Source organism: Haematobia irritans, chromosome 5, assembly GCF_050003625.1.
Source record: "Haematobia irritans isolate KBUSLIRL chromosome 5, ASM5000362v1, whole genome shotgun sequence".
NCBI classification, from domain to species: domain Eukaryota; kingdom Metazoa; phylum Arthropoda; class Insecta; order Diptera; family Muscidae; genus Haematobia; species Haematobia irritans.
In genome coordinates this window covers 147,991,664-148,016,467 of record NC_134401.1, presented here as the reverse complement: position 1 = coordinate 148,016,467, position 24,804 = coordinate 147,991,664, and the positions used below count along the sequence as shown (strand labels likewise).

At 24.2% G+C, this 24,804-nt stretch overlaps 1 protein-coding gene across 1 annotated transcript in view; it reads left to right on the top strand.

Moving 5' to 3' along the window:
• The window catches only part of LOC142239078 (kelch-like protein 17), a 115,469-nt gene that overhangs the window by 26,052 nt on the left and 64,613 nt on the right, over positions 1–24,804 (top strand). Inside the window, exon 2 of the mRNA XM_075310841.1 lies at positions 9,117–9,146. The gene's annotated coding sequence lies outside the window, so the exon portion shown is untranslated. The remainder of the gene's footprint in view (positions 1–9,116; positions 9,147–24,804) is intronic.

The window sequence follows — 24,804 nt, the reverse complement described above, 5'->3', positions numbered from 1 at the left end:
TTGTTGGTCAATGAATTTATATAAACATTTTTTAATCTAATGAATTTTTCACAGAAAATTTGTTGCCATAAAATTATTTTAAGAGATTTTTTAGCGATTGATATTCGGCATACGATATCAGTATATGATTTCTAATTAGTTTGTTGACAAATGAATTTTCTTAGCAAATCTTGGTGAGAAACGAAGTTTCATAGACAATTTTGGTGACAAACGAAGTTTTATACAAAATTTTAGAGACAAACGAATTTTCATAGCAAATTTTGTTGCCAAACGAATTTTCATAGAAAATTTTGATGACAAACGAATTAAATAGAAAATTTGTTGCGAACGAATTTTCATAGAAAATTTTGATGACAAACGAATTTTAAACAAATTTTCATAGAAAATTTGTTGACAAATGATTTTTCATAGAAAATTTTGGTGACAAAAGAATTTTCATAGACATTTTTTTTGCGTCAAATGAATTTTCATAGAAAATTAGTTTTTATAGAAAATTTTGTTGACAAACGAATTTTTATACAAATTTTGTTGATAAACGAATTTTCATAGAAAATTTAATTTAAATTTAATTTTCATAGAAATTTTTTTAACAAAATAATTTTCATAGCAAATTTTGTGGACAAACTAATTTTGGTAGAATTCTGTTAACAAACGAATTTTCTTGGAAAATTTGTTGACAATCGAGTTTTTATAGAAAATGTTGGTGAAAACGAATTTTTATAGAAAAATTGTTATGAAACTAATTATTGTAGAAAATTTCATTGACAAAAAGTTTTTCATATAAAAATTTAGAATTTTCATAGAAAATTTTTATAGAAAATTTGTTAATATTGTCTTTGATCTCAGCTTAAAGCCATGCATTGACTAAACTACAAGTGTAGCTTAACCAACAGAGGAAAAGTATGCTTGTCAAATTTATTTGGGCAAAGCCCTATAGACTGCAAGATGGTTGGATGTACAGCATCCTCTACTTGCAGCAAAACTATCAACCAATTATCAGAATAAATTCGGGTAATTCACTCAACCCAATGTGAACTGCACTTGAACTTGTTAATAAACGAACTTTCATAGAAAATTTTTTAATAAACGAATTTCTATAGAAAATTTATTGACAAACGAATTTTTATAGAAAATTTGTAGACAAACGAATTTTTTTACAACACTTGTTGACAAACGAATTTTCATAGAAACTTTGTTGACAAACGAATTTTTACAGAAAATTTGTTGATAAAGGAATTTTCATAGAAAAATTTTTGAGAAACGAATTTTTATAGAAAATTTGTTGCCAAAAGAATTTTCTTATAAAATTTGTTGACAAACGAATTTTCATATAAAATTTGGTGACAAACGAATTTTTCATAGAAAATTTGTTGACAAACGAATTTTCATAGAAAATTTGTTGACAAAAGAATTTTTCATAGAAAATTTGTTGAAAAAGGAATTTTCACAGAAAATTTTTTTGAGAAAAGAATTTTCTTTGAAAATTTGTGGACATAGGAATTTTCTTAGAAAATTTTAGTGACAAACGAATTTAAAAAAAAATTGGTGAAAACGAATTTTTATAGAAAATTTGTTGACAAACGAATTTTCATAGAAAATTTGTAGACAAACGATTTTTTGACAACAATTGTTGACAAACGAATTTTCATAGAAACTTTGATGACAAAATAATTTTTCATAGAAAATTTGTTGACAAAGGAATTTTCACAGAAAATTTTTTGAGAAAAGAATTTTCTTAGAAAATTTGTAGACATACGAATTTTCTTAGAAAATTTTAGTGACAAACGAATTTTTATAGAAAATTTGTTGACAAACGAATTTTCATAGAAAATTTGTAGACAAACTATTTTTTTGACAACAATTGTTGACAAACGAATTTTCATAGAAACTTTGTTTACAAACGAATTTTTATAGAAAATTTGTTGACAAAGGAATTTTCATAGAAAATTTGTTGTCAAACGAATATTTCATAGAATATTTGTTGACAAACGAATTTTCATAGAAAATTTTTAGACAAACGAATTTTTTGACAAAAATTCTTGACAAACGAATTTTCATAGACAATTTGTTGTGAAAACAATTTTTTATAGAAAATTTGTTGACGAACGAATTTTCACAGACAATTTGTTGACAAAAGAATTTTCTTAAAAAATTTGTTTCTATGTTGACAAACGAATTTTTATAGAAAATTTGTTGACAAAGGAATTTTCATAGAAAATTTGATGACAAACGAATTTTCATAGAAACTTTGTTTACAAACGAATTTTTATAGAAAATTTGTTGACAAAGGAATTTTCATAGAAAATTTGTTGTCAAACGAATATTTCATAGAATATATGTTGACAAACGAATTTTCATAGAAAATTTTTAGACAAACGAATTTTTTGACAAAAATTCTTGACAAACGAATTTTCATAGACAATTTGTTGTGAAAACAATTTTTTATAGAAAATTTGTTGACGAACGAATTTTCACAGACAATTTGTTGACAAAAGAATTTTCTTAGAAAATTTGTAGACAAACGAATTTTCTTAGAAAATTTGTTGACAAACGAATTTTTATAGAAAATTTGTTGACAAAGGAATTTTCATAGAAAATTTGTTGACAAACGAATTTTCATAGAAAATTTGTTGACAAACGAATTTTCATAGAAACTTTCCTTTTCAACAGCCGTTGCACTGAATTTGCATGACTTCTTTAGTTGTGATCCGAATTCAATGTTTTCGATGTAAATTAAAAAAGTCTGTGATATTTTGTCAAATAAATAATTTTTATAATTTTTAATGGATTCTGACGCTTGTCGGAAACGTTTGACCTCAAATATTTTCAAAAATGAAAAATTTTTTAAAATTGGATTTAACATTTTTGTCGACAAAAATTAAATGATTTGTACCATTTTATGAATTATTACTCCGTTTTTAACCTATTTGAAACAAAAAAAAAGGTAAAATTATCCATTAAAAGTATGAAAAAACCAAGTTAAAAAAAATTGAATTAACAGAACTTTCTGGGTAGTTAAAAGAAAGAACATCATTGGGAGTGCATCTTCTGGAAGTGCTTTTAAAGTTGTGCCTTTGGAAGAACTAATTGAAGTTTTCTTACAATCATAAAATAACCTTCTCTTTCATAAAAATAACCTTCTCGCAAATGTCATTTTATTTATCACAAAGGAATCCATCACTATTTTTAGTGCGTATTTATGTCAATAGCAATCTCATCATCGCAATTTATGAAAATCATGCAACTATCTCAGTTTTCCGTTTTGTTTGTCATAAATATGCAAATTATCGATTTTAGAACCCCAAAAAAAAATGACAAAATTGTGTGGTGATAAATTTGGTCTCCACGCCTCAGTACCATAAAGAGCTAATAGAGAACCTATGTTCCACCCACTCATTTTTGTTTTGTAACAAATCCTTTGCTCTTGCGACTCTTCCTTTACCCTCCATGAAGGCATGATATCCTTATTTCCTCAATACAATTGACAATATTTTTATCATGTCATGTTCTTTTATTTTTCTGGTTTTTACAATTTTTGTTTTCCTTGTGTGTGTTTTTTTTTGGCACATTGATATCTTTCTCAATTTTTTGCATATCCGCCTCAGCCTTGGCAACGTTGAAATACGACTGGAACGTGACAAGGATGTATAAGTCAAAGTCTGTTTTTAGCCAATTATGGGGATTAACGATGTTTTTTTTTTTTTTGTTTCAATATTATGACGAATATAAGAGAGGAGTTAATGTTAATCAGGTCGTATGACTTACTATTTTATTGTAAATGGAAGGAGACATTGGAGGAAATATGAACTAGTGACTTATATCTTGGTAAAGGCAAAGGGTACTTAAATTTACGTTATAACTTCAAATCACCAAAGATTTAATAATAAGGTTTTTGTAAATTTCGTAAATTTCGCTTGTCACCAAAATTTTGTGTGAAAATTTATTTAACCAAAAAATTTCCTATGAAAAGTTCTTTGACCAGCAAATTTTCTGTAAAAATTCTATCAATTTTCTTTGAAAAATTTTGTAAACAATAAATTTAAATTACGAAAAAAAATTTACGAAAATTCATTTAACAACAATGTTTTTGTTAAATTCGTTTCTCAAGAAATTTTCTGTAAAAATTCGTTTAACTAAACAAAAAAATTCTGCGAAAAAATGTTCTACACTAATAGGAAAAGTTTCTTTATATTAACGAAATTTGTCATTAAAAGTGAGCCAATGAAACAAATTCATTAATACAACGAAATTTTTCGTTACTATAACGAATTTTTTTTCAATCAACGTAACGTTCCGTATTGTTAACGAATATTTTCATTGTATTAATGAAAATGTTTCGTTATAACAATGAACATTTTTCATTGGCTCAATTTTAATGAAATTTTCTTTGTGTGTATGAAAAGTAGTTTGTAGCAAAAAAAATCTATAAAAATTTATCGCAACAAATTTTTTATGCAAATTCATTTGACGTAACAAATTTTCTATGAAAATTCGTTTGATCCATAAATTTTCTATGAAAAGTAGTTTGTAGCAAAAAATGTTTGATGAAAATTCGTTTGATCCACAAATTTTCTACGAAAAAAAAACTTTGAAGACTAAATTTCTTCTATGAAAATTCGCTCGACCAAGAAATGTTCAATGAAAATTCATTTTTATACCCTCCACCATAGGATGGGGGTATATTAACTTTGTCATTCTGTTTATAACACATCGAAATATTGCTCTAACACCCCATAAAATATATATATTCTGGGTCGTGGTGAAATTCTGAGTCGATCTGAGCATGTCCGTCCGTTCGTCTGTCGAAATCACGCTAACTTCCGAACGAAACAAGCTATCGACTTGAAACTTGGCACAAGTAGTTGTTATTGATGTAGGTCGGATGGTATTGCAAATGGGCCATATCGGTCCACTTTTACGTATAGCCCCCATATAAACGGAGCCCCAAATTTGGCTTGCGATTGCTCTAAGAGAAGCAAATTTCATCCGATCCGGCTGAAATTTGGTACATAGTGTTAGTATATGGTCTTTAACAACCATGCAAAAATTGGTCCATATCGGTCCACTTTTACGTATAGCCCCCATATAAAAGAATCCCCCAATTTTGGATTGCGATTGCTCTAAGAGAAGCAAATTTCATCCGATCCGGCTGAAATTTGGTACATGGTGTTAGTATATGGTCTCTAACAACCATGCAGAAATTGGTCCATATCGGTCCATAATTACATATAGCCCCCATATAAACCGATCCCCCGATTTGGTTTGGGGAGCCTCTAAGAAAACCAAATTTCATCCGATCCGGCTGAAATTTAGTACATGGTGTTAGTATATGGTCTCTAACAACCATGCAAAAATTGGTCCACATCGGTCCATAATTATATATAGCCTCCATATAAACCAATCCACCGATTTGGCTTGCGGAGCCTTAGAGAAGCAAATTTCATCCGATCCGGCTGAAATTTGGTAAATGGTGTTGGTATGCGTTCTCTAATGACCACGCAAAAATTGGTCCACATCGGACCATAATTATATATAGCCCCCATATAAACCAATCCCCAGATTTGACCTCCGGAGCCTCTTAGAGGAGTAAAATTCATCCGATCCGGTTGAAATTTGGTACGTGGTGTTAGTGTATGGTATCCAACAACCATGCAGGAATTGGTCCATATCGGTCCATTATTATATATAGCCCCCATATAAATCGAACGGAGCAAAATTCATCCGATCTGGTTGAAATTTGGAACATGGTGTTAGAATGTGGTCTCTAACAAACACGCAAGAATTGGTCCATATCGGTCCATAATTATATATAGCCCCCATATAAACCGTTCCCCAGATTTGATCTCCGGAGCCTCTTGGAAGAGCAATATTCATCCGATCCGGTTGAAATTTGCAACGTGGTGTTAGTATAAAGCCGCTAATAACCATGCCAAAATTGGTCCATATCGGTCTATAGTTATATATAGCCGATCCCCAATCACACAAAAATTGGTCCATATCGGTTCATAATCATGGTTGCCACTCGAGCCAAAAATAATCTACCAAAATTTTATTTTTATAGAAAACATTGTCAAAATGTTATTTCTATAGAAATATTGTCAAAATTTTATTTCTATAGAAAATTTTGTCAAAATTTTATTTCTATAAAAAATTTTGTTAAAATTTTATTTCTATAGAAAATTTTGTCAAAATTTGATTTCTATAGAAAATTTTTTCCAAATATTATTTCTATAGAATTTTTTTTCCAAATTGTACTTCTGTAGAAAATGTTGTGAAAGTGTTATTTTGTCAAAATTTTATTTCTATAGAAACTTTAAACTTAATATATACGTATTTAATCGGCCTTATTTAGTATAATATATACCACGTATGGACTATGTGGTATATATTACGGTGTTAGGAAGTGTTAAGATAACTTGCCATCGGCAAGTGTTACCGCAACCCAAGTAATTCGATTGTGGATGACAGTATTCAGTAGAAGTTTCTACGCAATCGATGGTGGAGGGTCGATAAGCTTAGGTCTGGCCGAACTTACGGCCGTATATACTTGTTTAAAATAAATAATGTACGAAAATTCGTTTATCACAAAAATTTTCTATATAAATTAACACATTTGTGGTGAAAATCCTCTAGAAAAAACATTCTATGCAAATTCGTGTGACCAAAAAATGTTCTGTTAAAACTCATTCGAGCAACAATTTTTCTATGATATGTTCTTTTTTCGTTTGAAAATTCGTGCTTCGTACTTATTACAATTCTAAAAACAAACAAACAAAATTAATTTATAAATAAATTTTCTAAGAAAATTTGTTTGACCACAACAAAGCTTCTATGAAACTTCGTTTGCCAAGAAATTAACTATGAAAATTTCACATGAAATGAAAATGTTGTCGACATTTTTATTGAAAGTTCGTTTGAGGCAACTAAGTTTCTATGAAAATTCGTTTGCCGACAAATTTTCTATGGAATTTTCCTATGAACTTTCTATGCAAATTCGTATGTCGCGCAGCCAACTTTCCTTGGAAATTCAACCAACAAATGTACTATAAAAATTCGTTTGTCGCAACTATTTTTTTATGAAAAAATGTTTTTCTATGAAATTTAGTTGCAACAAATTTTCTATAAAAATTCGTTTGACCAAAAATTAATTTGTCTATAAAAATACTAAAAAAAATAATTTTTCGCAAATTTACTATAAAAGTTCGGTTGAGCGAGAATTTTTTAATAAACTTCGATTGAGCAACAAATTTTCTAGGAAAAATCGTTTGATCAATTAATTTCTTTAAAAAATAATTTACCGCTAATAATTTACTATATAAAATCGTTTGACGCAAACGATTTGTTATGAAAATTTGTTTGACTAGCAAATTTTCTATAAAGATTCGTGAGAGCAACAAATTGTCTATGAAAATTCGTTTGCCAACAAATTATCTATGAAAATTGGTTTGTCAACAACATTTTTATGGAAGTTGGTTTGACGCAACAAAGTTTCTATGAAAATTCGTTTGCCAATAAATTGTCCATGGAAATTTTCTATAAACTTTGTTTGTCGCAACAAATTTTCAATCAAAATTCGATTGTCGCAACAAATGTGGTATGAAAATTCCTTTGAACAGCAAATTTCGGGTGGAAATTACTTTGACTAACAAATATCCTAAAAATATTAATTTACCGCAACTAATTTACTATAAAAAATTGTTTGACGCAAACGATTTTTTATGAATATTCGTTTGACTAGCAAATTTTCTAAGAAAATTCGTTTGGCCAAGATTAAAATTCGTTTGCCAAGAAATTAAGTATGAAACAAATTTTTCAGTACAATTCGTTTGACGCAACAAATTTTCTATAAATATTCATTTGACCAACATTTTTTTATGAAAATTTGTTTGTTAACAAATTTTTTATGAAAATTCCTTTGTTAACAAATTTTCTATGTAAATTCGTTTGTCCCAAAAATTTTTCGTTTGAGCGAGAAATTTTCTATTAAAACAATTCGTTTGACTAGCAAATTTTCTAAGAAAATTCGTTTGGCCAAGATTAAAATTCGTTTGCCAAGAAATTAAGTATGAAACAAAATTTTCAGTACAATTCGTTTGATGCAACAAATTTTCTATAAATATTCATTTGACCAACATTTTTTTTATGAAAATTCGTTTGTTAACAAATTTTTTATGAAAATTCGTTTTTTAACAAATTTTCTATGTAAATTCGTTTAACTAGCAAATTTTCTCAGAAAATTCGTTTTACCAAGATTAAAATTCGTTTGCCAAGAAATTATGTATGAAACAATTTTTTCAGTACAATTCGTTGACGCAACAAATTTTCTATAAATATTCATTTGACCAACATTTTTTTATGAACATTTGTTTGTTAACAAATTTTTTATGGAAATTCGTTTGTTAACAAATTTTCTATGTAAATTCGTTTGTCCCACAAATTTTTCGTTTGAGCGAGAAATTTTCTATTGCAAAAATTCGTTTGACTAGCAAATTTTCTAATAAAATTCGTTTGGCCAAGAAATTATGTATGAAACAATTTTTTCAGTACAATTCGTTTGACGCAACAAATTTTCTATAAATATTCATTTGACCAACATTTTTTTTATGAAAATTCGTTTGTTGACAAATTTTCTATGTAAATTCGTTTGTTAACAAATTTTCTATGTAAATTCGTTTGTCCCAAAAATTTTTCGTTTGAGCGAGAAATTTTCTATTAATATTAGTTTGACCAGCAAATTTCGTATGGAAACTCGTTTGTCAATAAAATTTCTATGAAAATTCGTTTGACCAACAAATTTTCTGTGAATATTCGTTTGTCAAAAAAAAACTTCAAAAAATTAGCACAGCAAAAAAACTATAAAAATACGTTTGAGCAACAAACTTTCTATGAAAATTCGCATGTGACCAAAATTCGTTTGCTGCAAAAAACATATTTCAGTGAAGAATTTTTGTCATCAAAATTTCTGCGTAAATTCGTTTGTGCCAACAAATGTAAATTCGGTTGCCCCTATTTAAATTCTTTTATCAAACCAAATTTTCCATTTCCATAGTCCTCAATAACTATGATTACCTTCGCAAAAATTTTTAATTAACTATTTTTTCTTATCACAATTTCAGATGCGTGTTATATAAAATAAATTTTTTCATGTAAGTAAAAAATTTCAAAAATTGTAAAAAATTGTAATTAAATAATTAATTTATTAGAGTTTTATTGCAACATATGTCCGAATAATACATACATACCTTTTATATACTAAACATAAGTCAAGTCATTTAAATGTCTACATATATCCGTCCGTTCGTATGGTGTAATGGAAGACGCCCTTGGTTTTTAGTGGAGTTTAAGTTGATTGATGGTCTGGGTAATACTTGTGACACGGCAACTTAGCTAAATTGTTCTGTCCATTCGAATGAATGGCGTTATCATGGAAGCTTCACTCATTTCCATGTTTTATGGCGACATTGATGTTAAACATGCAACCAAGCGATTCCTTGAACATTTCTAAATTGTTAGAGGTAAATGATAATAAAGAAATAATGTGACAGTTCGAAGGAAGATATCATGGACTGGGATGACATTGAGTTGAGAGGGGAAGTTGTTTAGAATAACAAAAGAGGGATTGGTCCAATTTGTTATTAACTTTCTATATTGAAGGGGGTCCGTTGAGTAGTTAGTGAGGTTACACTTGTGCCATAGAAAATTTTATCAAAATTTTATTTCTATAGAAAATTTTGCCAATATTTTATTTCTATAGAAAATTTTGTCAAAATTTTATTTCTATAGAAAATTTTGTCAAAATTGTATTTCTATAGAAAATTTTGTCAAAATTTTATTTCTATAGAAAATTGGGTCAAAATTTTATTTCTCTAAAAGATTTTTTCGAAATTTGATTTCTATTGGAAATTTTCTCATATTTTATTTCTATAGAAAATTTTGACACAATTTTATTTCTTTTTCTTTTCGAAATTATATTTCTATAATTTTTTTTTTTCAAAATTTTATTTTTAAAGAAAATTGTGTCATAATTTTGTAAAAATTTTATTTCTATAGAAAATTTTGTCAAAACATTATTCCTATAGAAAATGTTGTCACAATTTTATGTCTATAGAAAATTTTGTCACAAGCATATTTCTATAGAAAATTTTGTCAAAATTTTATTTCTATAAAAAATTTTGTCAAAATTGTATTTCTATAGAAAATTTTGTCAAAATTTTATTTCTATAGAAAATTGGGTCAAAATTTTATTTCTCTACAAGATTCTTTCGAAATTTTATTTCTATTGGAAATTTTGCCATATTTTATTTCTATAGAAAATTTTGTCACAATTTTATGTCTATAGAAAATTTTTTCAAAATTTTATTTCTATAGAAAATTGTGTCAAAATTTTATTTCTCTACAAGATTTTTTCGAAATTTTATTTCTATAATTATATTTCTATAGAAAATTTTGGCAAAATTTTATTTCTATAGAAAATGTTGTCACAATTTTATGTCTATAGAAAATTGTGTCAAAATTTTATTTCTCTACAAGATTTTTTCAAAATTTTATATCTGTTGGAAATTTTCTCATATTTTATTTCTATAGAAAATTTTTTCACAATTTTATTTCTATAGAAAATTTTGTCAAAATTTTTATTTCTCTACAAAATTTTTTCGAAATTTTATTTCTATAAAAATTTTTTAAAAATTTTATTTTTATAGAAAAGTGTGTCAAAATTTAATTTTTATAGAAAATTTTGTCAAAATTTTATTTCAATAAAAAAAATTCCACAATTTTATTTCTATAGACGATTTTGTCAAAATTTTATTTCTATAGAAAAATTTTATTTATATAAAAAATTTTGTCAAAATTTTATTTTTATAGAAAATTTTTTCCAAAATTTTATTTATATAAAAAATTTTGTCAAAATTTTATTTTTATAGAAAATATTGTCAAAATTTTGTTTTTATTGAAACTTTTTTTTTCAAAATTTTATTTTTGTAGAAAATTTTGTCAACTGCACTCAAATCGATGATTTGACGGTGGCAAAGGAAAAGAGATAATTGGTTGATAGTTTTGCTTCAAGTAGACGATTTTGATGAGGAATGTGGTAATTCCGAAACGTGCGTCCATCCAACCATTTTGCAGTCTATAGGACTTTGCCCATATAAATTTGGCAAAAATTATTTTCCTCTGTTGGTTAAGCTACACTTGTAGTTTAGTTAATGCATGGTCTTAAGCTGAAATACAAAAAAAAAATATTTCTATAGAAAATCTTCTCAAAGTTTTTATCTATAGGATTTTTTTTTTCAAAATTTTATTTCTATAGGAAATTTTTGTCAAAATTTTATTTCTATAGAAAATTTTCTCAAAATTTTATTTCTACAGAAAATATTCTAAAAATTTTATTTCTATAGGAAATTTTGTCACATTTTTAATTATGTTGAAAATGTTTGTCAAAATTTTATTTATATAGAAGATTGTGTCAAAATTTTATTTCTATAGAAAATTTTATATCTGTGATAATATTCCTCGAATTTTATTTCTATGGAAAAATTTCTCAAAATTTTATTTTTATTTGATTTCTAAGGAAAATTTTCTCAAAATTTTATTTCTATAGAAAATTTTGTTAAAATTTTATTTGTATAGAAAATTTTGCCAAAATTTTATTTTTATATATTTAAGCTGAAATTAAAAAAAGAAACAAAAACACAAAAAAAAACAAAAATTTTATTTCTATAGAAAATCTCAAAGTTTTATATCTATAAATTTTTTTCAAAATTTTATTTCTATAGAAAATATTCTAAAAATTTTATTTCTATAGGAAATTTTGTCACATTTTTAATTATGTTGAAAATGTTGGTCAAAATTTTATTTCTATAGAAGATTGTGTCAAAATTTTATTTCTATAGAAAATTTTATATCTATGATAATATTCCTCGAATTTTATTTCTATGGAAAAATTTCTCAAAATTTTATTTTTATTTGATTTCTAAGGAAAATTTTCTCAAAATTTTATATCTATAGAAAATTTTGTTAAAATTTTATTTGTATAGAAAATTTTTGAAATTAAAAAAAAAAACAAAAACAAAAATTTTATTTCTATAGAAAATCTCAAAGTTTTATATCTATACAATTTGTTTCAAAATTTTGTTTCTATAGAACATTTTTTCAAAATGTTATTTCTATAGAAAATTTTCTCAAAATTTTATTTCTATAGAAAATATTCTAAAAATGTTAATTCTATAGGAAATTTTGTCACATTTTTATTAATGTTGAAAATGTTTGTCAAAATTTTATTTCTATAGAAAATTTTATATCTATGATAATATTCCTCGAATTTTATTTCTATGGAAAAATTTTTCAAAATTTTATTTGATTTCTAAGGAAAATTTTCTCAAAATTTTATTTCATCAAAATGTTATTTCCATAGAAAATTTGGCAAAAATTTATTTCTATAAAAAAATTTCGAAAATTGTATTTCTATAGAAAATTTCGTCAAAATTTTATTTCCATAGAAAATTTTGTCAAAATTTTATTTCTAGAGAAAATGTTTCACCTCTGAGTTGGAAAGAAATATTTTGCAAAATATACCAAAACATCAAGAATTCTACAATCTACCAAACAATAAGATATGTACCACTCTTGGTAGAATTCTACCAACCAATTTTACCAGTTGAAAGAGGTATGCATAAAATTATCTACAGAAATTTTATAAAATTAAAATTGCACTTAATATCGTATATTTTGTATAAAATTAGGTCTTAGTAGAAATTATAGTTTTTTTTCTTTAATTTAATATTAAGTAAAATTAAAATTTTAATCTTTGGCTTGGTGCTAAAGATAAAAATTTTAATTTTAGTTAATATTGAATTTTTTATATAAAAAACATAATTTCTACTAAGACCTAATTTTATACAAAATTTTGCTTAATGCTCTATTCGATGGCCATAAAACGTAACAATTTAAGCAAATCCATTCATTAAATAAAAATCATTAAACATTTATCGCCATCATCATTGTCATCTCATTTAAATAAAAATCATTAAACATTTATCGCCATCATCATTGTCATCTCATTTTGCAAGAAATCATCCAAGAAAAAAATATTCACAAAAAAACAAATTCACCGAACTTTTTCAAATAGTCAAGCAATTGTTTTGATTTTTTGCAAATATTCGATACACGCAAAAGAGCTATATGACTTCTAATTATCATCTATCTTTTCTTCATTGACCTACAAATTTTTTTACAAAGATTCAATAAAATAAAAATTGCAATTTATATCGTAAATTTATGTGTAGCACGAAGTGAAAATCAAAATGTTGAATTAAAAAAATTCTCAACATCAAATTCTATCATAACCCATTCTATGCTACAAAAAACGTTTAAAGCAAATTCATTCATTAAAAAAAGATTTCACTAAACATTTATCGCCATTGCCATCATTGCCAATCTCATTTCGCAAAAAAATATTTCTCCGAACTCTTTGATATGGTCAAACACACAGGTTTTGGATTCTTTGCAAAAATTCGATACACGCAAAAGATTAATGGAAAGTTATTTTTTGTTTTGGTAAACGAATCTAAAGGCCATTTGACATTTAATTATCATCCATTTTTCTTCATTCAAGTGTAAAACCAAACACACCGAGATTATTAATGGTTGGGTTTCATTAACTTTTCTTGATTGATAATATCAACGATAAAGTAAAGCAACAAAACGACAGAACTTAATGGAATAAAGAGAAAAAACGGGAAGTGGTGGTTTTTTGCAACACTTTCGATTTTATCGGGCATTCGCATTTGCTGCTTGCTGTTATGAAGTTAATACTAGTGCTAGCAAAAAAACATGGCATTTGAACAATAAAAACTTGGCTAGAATATATTGTGCAAACGATAGCAGAGAAGAGTTAGAAAAAAACATCTACTTTGATTTATGGTTGACTTTATCTGTGACTATGACTATGTCCGTCCGCCTTTGTCTCTTTTTTTTTTTTGTTTTGTGCAATCTTTCATGCCCAAATAAATGATTCACTGTGGAGAACAAACAAAAAACCGCAAAATGAAACTGAAATTAAAATCATAATGCAACATTTACGTATAGAGGTTTATCCTCTCTTTCTACCTGTAAGTATGAGACACTTCGTTGCACAGTGGGGAGAAATGTAAAAAACCATCTTAATGCTTTCGTACATTTTGTCTGAGAAATATTCCAATTAAAGACCGACTGTTACGAAATATTCTTTGTAACAGTCGTTGCAACATATTTTGAGACATGAGCTTGGACGAAAGCCATTGAAGTTCCCTGACGGATCACGGTTGCCAACATTTTGGTAAAATTTTCTATAGAAAAAAATTTTGACAAAATTTTCTACAGAAATAAAATGTTGACCAAATTTTCTATAGCAAAAAAATTTTGACAAAATTTCGTATAGAAATAAAATTTAATAAAATTTCTTACAGAAATGAAATTTTGTCAAAATTTCCTATAGAAATAACATTTTGACAAAATTTCCTATAGAAAAAAAATGTTGATAAAATTCTCTATAGCAAAAAAATTTTGACAAAATTTTCCATAGAAAAAATGTTGACAAAATTTTCTATAGAAGTAAATTTTGACAAAATTTTCTATAGAAAAAAATGTTAACCAATGTTGTTGTTTTTTTTTTTTAATTCAGTTTAGAAAGAAATGTTGATAAAATTCTCTATAGCAAAAAAATTTTCACAAATTTTCCATAGAAAAAAATTTTGACAAAATTTTCTATAGAAATAACATTTTGACAAAATTTTCTATAGAAATAAGATTTTGACAAAATTTTTTATAGATATAAAATTTTAACAAAATTTTCTATAGAAATAAAATGTTGACAAAATTTTTATAGAAATAAAATTTTGACAAAATTTTCTATAGAAATAACATTTTGACAAAATTTTCTATAGAAATAAAATTTTTCTAAAGAAGAAAATTTTTTACAAAATTTTCTTTTAGTATCAAATTTTGACAAAATTTTTTATAGAAATAAAATTTTGACAAAATTTTCTATAGAAATAAAATTTTGACAAAATTTTTTTATAAAAATAAAATTTTGACGAAATTTTTTATAGAAATAAAATTTTGACAAAATTTTCTATAGTAATAAAATTTTAACAAAATTTTCTATAGAAATAAAATTTTGACAAAACCTTCTATGGAAATAAAATTTTTACACAAGTGTAGCCCCACTACCTATTCAACGGAGCCCCTTCGTTATAGAAAGTTAATAACAAATTGGACCAATTCCTCGTTTGTCATACTAAACAACTTCCTCTCTCAACTAAATGCCATCCCGGCCCACGATATCTTCCTTAGAACTGTCACATTATTTCTTTATTATAAAATAAAAATTAAAATTTTACAAAATTTTCTATAAAAATAAAACATAGAAAACATTTTCTAAAAAAATAAAAATAAAATTTTGACAAAATTTTCTATAGAAATAAAATTTTGAAAAAAAAAAAATGTTTATAGAAATAAAATTTTGACAAAATTTGCAATAAAAATTAAATTTTGACAAAATTTTCTATAGAGATAAAATTTCGATAAAATTCTCTATGGAAATAAAATTTTGGCAAAATTTTCGATAAACATAAAATTTTAACAAAATTTTCTACAGAAATACAATATTCAGAAAATTTTCCATAGAAATAAAATTATGGCAAAATTTTCTATAGAAATAAAATAAAAATAAAATTTTTAGAAATATTTCCATAGAAATAAAATTTAGAGAAATACTATCATAGAAATAAAATTTTCTATAGAAATACAATTTTGACACAACCTTCTATAAAAATAAAATTTTGACAAACATTTTCTATAGAATAAACAATGTGACAAAATGTTCTATAGAAATAAAATATTTGAGAATATTTTCCATAGAAATAAAATGTTGACAAAGTTTTCTATAGACATAAAATTTTGACAAAACTTTCTATACAAATAAAATTTTGACAAAGTTGTCTACAGAAATAAAATTTTGACAACATTTTTTATGGAAATAAAATTTTAACAAAATTTTCTATAGAAATACAATTTTAACAAAATTTTCTACAGAAATAAATTTTCTATAGAAATAAAATTTTGACAAAATTTTCTATAGAAATAAAATTTTGACTACTCAACGAAGCCCCTTCGTTGTAGAAAGTTAATAACAAATTGGACCAATCCCTCTTTTGTCATACTAAACAACTTCCTCTCTCAACAAAATTCCATCCCGGCCCACGATATCTTCCTTAGAACTATCACATTATTTCTTTATTATAAAATAAAAATTAAATTTTGACAAAATTTTCTATAAAAATAAAACATAGAAAAAATTTTCTTTAAATTAAAATGTTTACCAAATTTTCTATAAAACTAAAATTAAAAAAAAATCTATAGAAATAAAATTTTTACAAAATTTTCTATAGAAATAAAATTTTTAAAAAAATTTCTATAGAAATAAAATTTTGATAAAATTTTCTATCGAAATAAAGTATTGAAAAAAAATTCTATAGAGATAAAATTTAGAAAAAATTTGCAATAAAAATAAATTTTTTACAAATTAAATTTTTTACAAAATTTTCTATAGAAATAAAATTTTGAAAAAAATTTCTACAGAAATAAAATTTTGATAAAATTTTCTATCGAAATAAAGTATTGAAAAAAAAAAATTCTATAGAGATAAAATTTAGAAAAAATTTGCAATAAAAATAAAATTTTGATAAAATTTTCTATAGAAATAAAACTTTGATAAAATTTTCTATAGAAATAAACTTTTCATAAAATTTTCTATAATAATAAAATTTTGACAAAATTTTCTATAGAAATAAATTTTTGACAAAATTTTCTATAGAAATAAAATTTTCTATATTGGGCCGGACTTTTCAATTGTTTCCTATGGACAGAATTCAATGTTGGGCTTGTTTTTATATTAGGTTTTGGGGTTAATGTTCATATAACTCAGGATATAAAATTCAGAACAATTTTTCTTTTTTGGTGCTATGAATATGGGCCCCATAAAAATTAGCCCCAAATGAATTAGGATGCCAACAAAATTATATGTGAAACAAGAACTCCAAATGATTATTACCTTTTTTCGAGGGGTAACTTCATTTTATTTTTCGGGCTCGTTTGCATTATGAAAATAAGCCTCCAATTTCCTTTTTTGGGATTGTGATTGACTTCCTCTTTCGATTGGCAATAATTTCATTTTCTTTTTGGGTGCCCGTTTTCATTATGAAAATAAATCCCAATATTTCAAAAGAAAATGAACCCTAATATCCTTTTTGGGATTGTGATTCGTTTTGACTTTGGGGTCTATTTTCGCTTTCTCCTAACCTTGAAAACCCCTTTGCCAGGGGTTTTCAAGGTTTTAATATGACCAGAATCGAAGGACTCATGCCCATTTTGAGGGCATGAGGGCATTAATTTTGCGGCCCTGTTTTATGGATTTTGAGTTTCATACCATTCAGTAGCAGCAGAATTTTGTAAATACTTTTGACAATTAACCCCAAAATGAAGTAGGATCCCAAAAAAATTATATGTTTTTCATGACCATTGTTTGAGGACCATTGGCATTATGAAAATAAACCCCATGTTGAATATGGCCCCCATGAAAATTAAACCCCGAATTTAAATGAAATAGGATCTCATGAAATATGCGTCCTAAAGCGAAAAGGACATGACCACCCCCAAAAAATAAAAATTTCTATTAAAATCCTCAAAAAACATGTAAAATTTATTTTGGCCATATCTTCTTAAATTTCCGTTCTAGAGTCAAAAGGACGTAAATTCACGACGATCCGAAAAAAAACTAAAATTTCTATGAAAATCCTCGAAACATTTTTATAAGACTTTCTTCTATGAACAGTGTCCAAACTAACTCGATTCCCTACTGATTCGTATTCAATAACACATATTTAATATTTTCTTAAAACTTCCTCAATTTTTATTAAAAACTATTTGTTCCACACGGTCTTTTAAATCGAAAGTGAAAGTGAGTCCTAATTTTATTTTGGGGTTGATTTTCATGCTTCAGTTACATGTTTTTGGGGATCGCTTTCATTGGACTCATATTCATTATGAAGCGTTGCCCCACATTTGGGGCGCTGGTTTTTTGTGGCTTTGGGACTTTAATACCGCCTTCCATAGTGCCATAATGGGGGATATTTATTTTTTGCTATGGACAGAGTCTAAAGTTGGCAACCACGATTCAAAAGTGGGATTAGTGGTCAAAATTTAAATTTAAGTTCACGGGCTGATATTCATTATGAAGCGCCACCTCAGTTTTGGAACTCTGTTTCCTTTGGATTTTGGTGACCATTTTCATAAAGAGCAGCATGAAAGATTTAGTAAAAATTTTATTTCGATTAGAAAATTATCGAAATTTTATTCTAAATAATTTTTTTAAACATTTTAGTTCTCATGCATTCTATCCCCAGTGTATTATTTATGAAATTGCAAACAACCTTGAATTCATACTTTAATAACATCTTGGCTATATAAAAAATGGCAAAACAAAAACAAAAAACTATGGCATTATAAGTACCTAACATTCATTTAGGAAACATGAATACGAATATGAACATTAAAATTTGATTTATTATGACGATTTTATGCATTAGAAGCTGTCTTATAAAATGCTTGAATGAAAATTAAAATCAAATTAAATATGAAAATTGTTAACATAATCATATAATGATTACTATTATCGGATATCATTCAATTGTTAATCTTAACTAAGAAATATGACTTGAAATCTTCGAAACCCTCCCCAAAAGTATTCATCCATGAAGTAAATTTTATATGAATGACTAGTCCATCATGCATAACATCAATGCTTGGCATGAGATTTCAAGCATTTACCCAGACAGTCGGACACATCATTGTCACATTGCATTGGACATTTAAGATTGCTTTGGGTTATGCAGAAATGACTAAAACTGAAGTACTTGCTGCTGTTATATATGCTCCTGCTGCTGCAGCTGCAGCTGCTGAGGTACCGTCTTCTATTGTCTCCAACTCTTAGAAGAGCCTATTTTTGTATTGTTGCTGCTTCATGCAAATGCAAATATAAGTCGTTCAAGTATTAAGAATCAGCAACAAAAGAATTATAACAAAATTACACGATTATCAAATGTCGTATGGCCAGCGCAGTACATAAGACAAAAGTGAAAGGATTATGAATGAATGCCTGAATGACTGACAAAGTGACGGCATAATGGTGATATCACCAAGAATGATGACAAGTGTGATGACAAAAGGAAGTGCTTACATTCAAATCACTTGGCTAAGTGGGTTTTTTGTAAGGGCCAAGAAACTATTCAAATAAAAGGAGGAGGAGAGAATTAATGAAAAATAAGAAAGAAATATTGTAAACATAAAATTTTAACAAAATTTTCTATAGAAATAAAATTTAAACAAAATTTTCTATAGAAATAAAATTATGACAAAATTTTCTATAGAAATAAAATGTTGACAAAATTTTCTTTAGAAATAAAATTTTGACAAAATTTTCTTTAGAAATACAATTTTGACAATATTTTCTTTAGAAATAAAAATTTGACAACATTTTCTATAGAAATAAAATTTTGGCAAAAATTTCTATAGAAATAAAATTTTGACAAAATTTTCTTTAGAAATAAAATTTTGACAATATTTTCTTTAGAAATAAAAATTTGACAAAATTTTCTATAGAAATAAAAATTTCAACAAAATTTTCTATAGAAATAAAATTTCAACAAAATTTTCTATAAAATACAATTTTATTTTTTTTTTTAAATTTTTGTATATAAATAAAATTTTGACAAAATTTTCTATAGAAATAAAAATTTCAACAAAATTTTCTATAGAAATAAAATTTTAACAAAATTTTCTTTAGAAATAAAATTTTGACAAAATTTTCTTTAGAAATAAAATTTTGACAAAATTTTCTATAGAAATAAAATTTTGAGAAAATTTTCTATAGAAATAAAATTTTGACAAAATTTTCTACAGAAATAAAATTTTGACAAAATTACTTATAGCAATAAAATTTTGATAAAATTTTCTATAGAAATAAAATTTTGATAAAATTTTGTATAGAAATAAAATTTTGACAAAATTTTCTACAGAAATAAAATTTTGACAAAATTACTTATAGCAATAAAATTTTGATAAAATTTTCTATAGAAATACATTTTTGACAAAACTTTCTATAGAAACAAAATTTTGAGAAAATATTCTATAGAAATAAAATTTTGACAAAAATTTTTATAGAAATAAAATCTTGACAAATCTTTAGAAATAAAATTTTTACAAAATTTTCTATAGAAATAAAATTTTGACAACATTTTCTATAGAAATAACATTTTGACAAAATTTTCTATAGAAATAAAATGTTAACAAAATTTTCTATAGAAATAAAATTTTGACAAAATCTTCTATAGAAATAAAATTTTGACAAAATTTTCTTTAGAAATACAATTTTGACAATATTTTCTTTAGAAATAAAAATTTGACAACATTTTCTATAGAAATAAAATTTTGGCAAAAATTTCTATAGAAATAAAATTTTGACAAAATTTTCTTTAGAAATAAAATTTTGACAATATTTTCTTTAGAAATAAAAATTTGACAAAATTTTCTATAGAAATAAAAATTTCAACAAAATTTTCTATAGAAATAAAATTTCAACAAAATTTTCTATAAAATACAATTTTATTTTTTTTTTTAAATTTTTGTATATAAATAAAATTTTGACAAAATTTTCTATAGAAATAAAAATTTCAACAAAATTTTCTATAGAAATAAAATTTTAACAAAATTTTCTTTAGAAATAAAATTTTGACAAAATTTTCTTTAGAAATAAAATTTTGACAAAATTTTCTATAGAAATAAAATTTTGAGAAAATTTTCTATAGAAATAAAATTTTGACAAAATTTTCTACAGAAATAAAATTTTGACAAAATTACTTATAGCAATAAAATTTTGATAAAATTTTCTATAGAAATAAAATTTTGATAAAATTTTGTATAGAAATAAAATTTTGACAAAATTTTCTACAGAAATAAAATTTTGACAAAATTACTTATAGCAATAAAATTTTGATAAAATTTTCTATAGAAATACATTTTTGACAAAACTTTCTATAGAAACAAAATTTTGAGAAAATATTCTATAGAAATAAAATTTTGACAAAAATTTTTATAGAAATAAAATCTTGACAAATCTTTAGAAATAAAATTTTTACAAAATTTTCTATAGAAATAAAATTTTGACAACATTTTCTATAGAAATAACATTTTGACAAAATTTTCTATAGAAATGAAATTTTGACAAAATTTTCTATAAATTTTTTTTTTTGACAAAATTTTCTATAGAAATAAAATTTTGACAAAATTTGTCATAGAGAAATTTTCTATAGATTCTACAGAATTTTTATAGAAATAAAATTTGCCAAAACTTTCTACATAAAAAACTATTTGAAAATTTTCGATAGAAAGAAAATTTTGAGAAAATTTTCTATAGAAATAAAAATTTTCTAATTTTCTTTTAGAAAAAAAAGAGAAAATATTCTATAGAAATAAAATTTTGGCAAATATTTGTATAGAAATAAAATTTTGACAAAATTTTCTATAGAACTAAAATTTTGACAAAATTTTCTATAGAAATAAAATCTTGACAAAATTTTCTAATGAAATAAAATTTTGAAAAAATTTTCTATAGAAATAAAAATTTTTACAGAATTTTCTATAGAAGTAAAATTTTTGACAAAATTTCACAAAGGAATAAAACTTTGACAAAATTTCCTCAAGAAATAACATTTTGAGAAAATTTTCTATAGAAATAAAATTATAAAATTAGAAGTAAAGCTTTGACCAAAATTTGTATAGAAATAAAATTTTAAAAAAATTTTCTAAAGAAATAAAATTTTTTATAGAAATAAAATTTTAACAAAATTTTCTATATAAATCAAATTTTGACAAAATTTTCTATAGAAAAAAATGTTGACAAAATTTTCTATAGAAAAAAATGTTGACAAAAGTTTCTATAGAAATAAAACTTTGGCAAAATTTTCTATAGAAACAACATTTTGACAACATTTTTTATAGAAAAAAAATTTTTGAGAAAGTTTTTCTATAGAAATGGAATTTTGACAAAATTTTTCTATGGAAATAAAATTTTGAGAAAATTTTCTATAAAAATAAAATTTTGACAAAATTTTGTATAGAAATAAACTTTTGACAATATTTTCTATAGAAATAAAATGTTTACAAAATTTTCTATAGAAATAAAATGTTTACAAAATGTTCTATAGAAATAAAATTTTAAGAGAATTTTCTATAGGATTAAATTTTGACAAAATTTTCTATAAAAATTAAATTTTGACATAATTTTCTATGTTAATGTTAACAAAATATTCTACAGAAGTAAAAAACTTTAACAAAATTTTCTACAGAAATAAAAATTTGACAAAGTTTTCTACATAAATAAATTTTTGACAAAAATTTTCTATAGAAGTATTTTATTTGCCATAGAAATAAAATTTTGACAAAATTTTCTATAGAAATAAAATTTTGACAAAATTTTCTAAAGAACTTAGATTTTGACAAAATTGTCTATAGAAATAAAGTTTTGAGAAATTTTTTTATAGAAATAAAGATTTGAGAAATTTTTTTATAGAAATAACATTTTGACAAATTCTTTAGAGCAGAGAGCATCCATGGTTTGATTCTTTCATCTGTGTTATGTATACGAAAGTGTAGGGACGAGGAAAAATACGCAAAACATTTACAACACCTCCATCTTTCCAAGAAAATTCAGGGCACATAAGACATTTTCAATTATTAACTTTCCCAGTTAGGAAAATCGTCGCCATCTCTCCTTGAACTGTTTTTTGGTATGGCCACTTTTCCATGTTCAATATGTTTTACATTTCGAATTATTAGACTACCCTTCCTCACATGCATTTCAAATATCAAAACCACTTAATTTACAATTCTCCATTGTTCAACATAGAAATTATTGTCAACAAAAAAAATCCATTTTATCAACTAGAAAAACACGAACAATTATTACAATACTCGTATATCCTTTGGCATTGCTGCTTCGTTTGCTTTTCCAGTGAATGTCATTTCCATTACAAGCTAACAAAAAAAAACATTAACAATGAGGGAATAAATGCATTGGAATAATTCAAAAACATTTTTCCATTATAGCAAATGTTTTCTACAAATTTTAGGCCTAATGTGAATAATTGGACAATCGGGTAAATTTAAGAAATTCCAAAAAAAAAATATATCAAAAAGAAATTAAGAATCGAAAATCAATTTATAAGGAAAAAATTACTGGTTATACATTTTTGGGTTTTATAATCTTACAAATTTTGACAAAATTTTCTATAGAAATAAAATTTTGACCAAATTTTCTATAGAAATAAAATTTTGACAAAAATTTCTATAGAAATAAAATGTTGAACAAATTTTCTATAGAAATAAAATTTTGACAAAATTTCTACAGAAAGCAAATTTGGACAAAAATGTTTATAGAAATAAAAATTTGACAAAATTTTATATAAAAATAAAATTTTGACCAAATTTTCTATAGAAATAAATTCTGACAAAATTTTCTATAGAAATAAAATATTGACCAATTTTTTTTTGAAATAAAATGATGACAAAATTTTGTATAGAAATAAAACTTTGACCAAATTTTCTATAGAAATAAAATTTTGACAAAATTTCCTATAGAACTAAAATGTTGACAAAATTTTCTATAGAAATGACATTTTGACAAAATTTGTATAGAAATAAATTTTGACAAAATTTCCTATAAAAATAAAATTTTGACAAAATTTCCTATAGAAATAAAATTTTGACAAAATTTTCTATAAAAATAAAATTTTCACAAAATTTTCTGTAGAAATAAAATTTTGACAAAAATTTCTGTAGACATAAAATTTTGACAAAATTTTCTATAGAAATAAAATTTTGACAAAATTTTCTATAGAAATAAAATTTTGACAAAATTTTCTATAGAAATAAAATTTTGACATATTTTCTATAGAATTAAAATTTAGACAAAATTTTCTATCGAAATAAAATGTTGACTAAATTTTCAATAGAAATAAAATTTGGACAAAAATTTTTATAGAAATAAAATTTTGACTAAATTTCCTAAGAAATAAAATTTTGAAAAAATTTCCTATAGAAATAAAATTTTGAAAAAATTTCCTATAGAATGAAAATTTTGACAAAATTTTCTATACAAAGAAGATTTGGAACAAAATTTTTATAAACATAAAATTTTGACAAAATTTCCTATAGAAATAAAATTTTGACAAAATTTTCTATACAAAGAAGATTTGGAACAAAATTTTTATAGACATAAAATTTTGACCAAATTTTCTATAGAAATAAAATTTTGACCAAATTTTCTATAGAAATAAAATTTTGACCAAATTTTCTATAGAAATAAAATTTTGACAAAATTTTCTATAGAAATAAAATGTTGACCAAATTTTCTATAGAAATAAAATTTTGACAAAATTTCCTATAGAAATAAAATTTTGACCACATTTTCTATAGAAATAAAATTTTGACAAAATTTTCTATAGAAATAAAATTTGGACCAAATTTTCTATAGAAATAAAATTTTGACCAAATTTTCTATAGAAATAAAATTTTGACAAAATTTTCTATAGAAATAAAATGTTAACAAAATTTTCTATAGAAATAAAATTTTGACAAAATCTTCTATAGAAATAAAATTTTGATAAAATTTTCTATAGAAATAAAATTATGACCTAATTTTCTATAGAAATA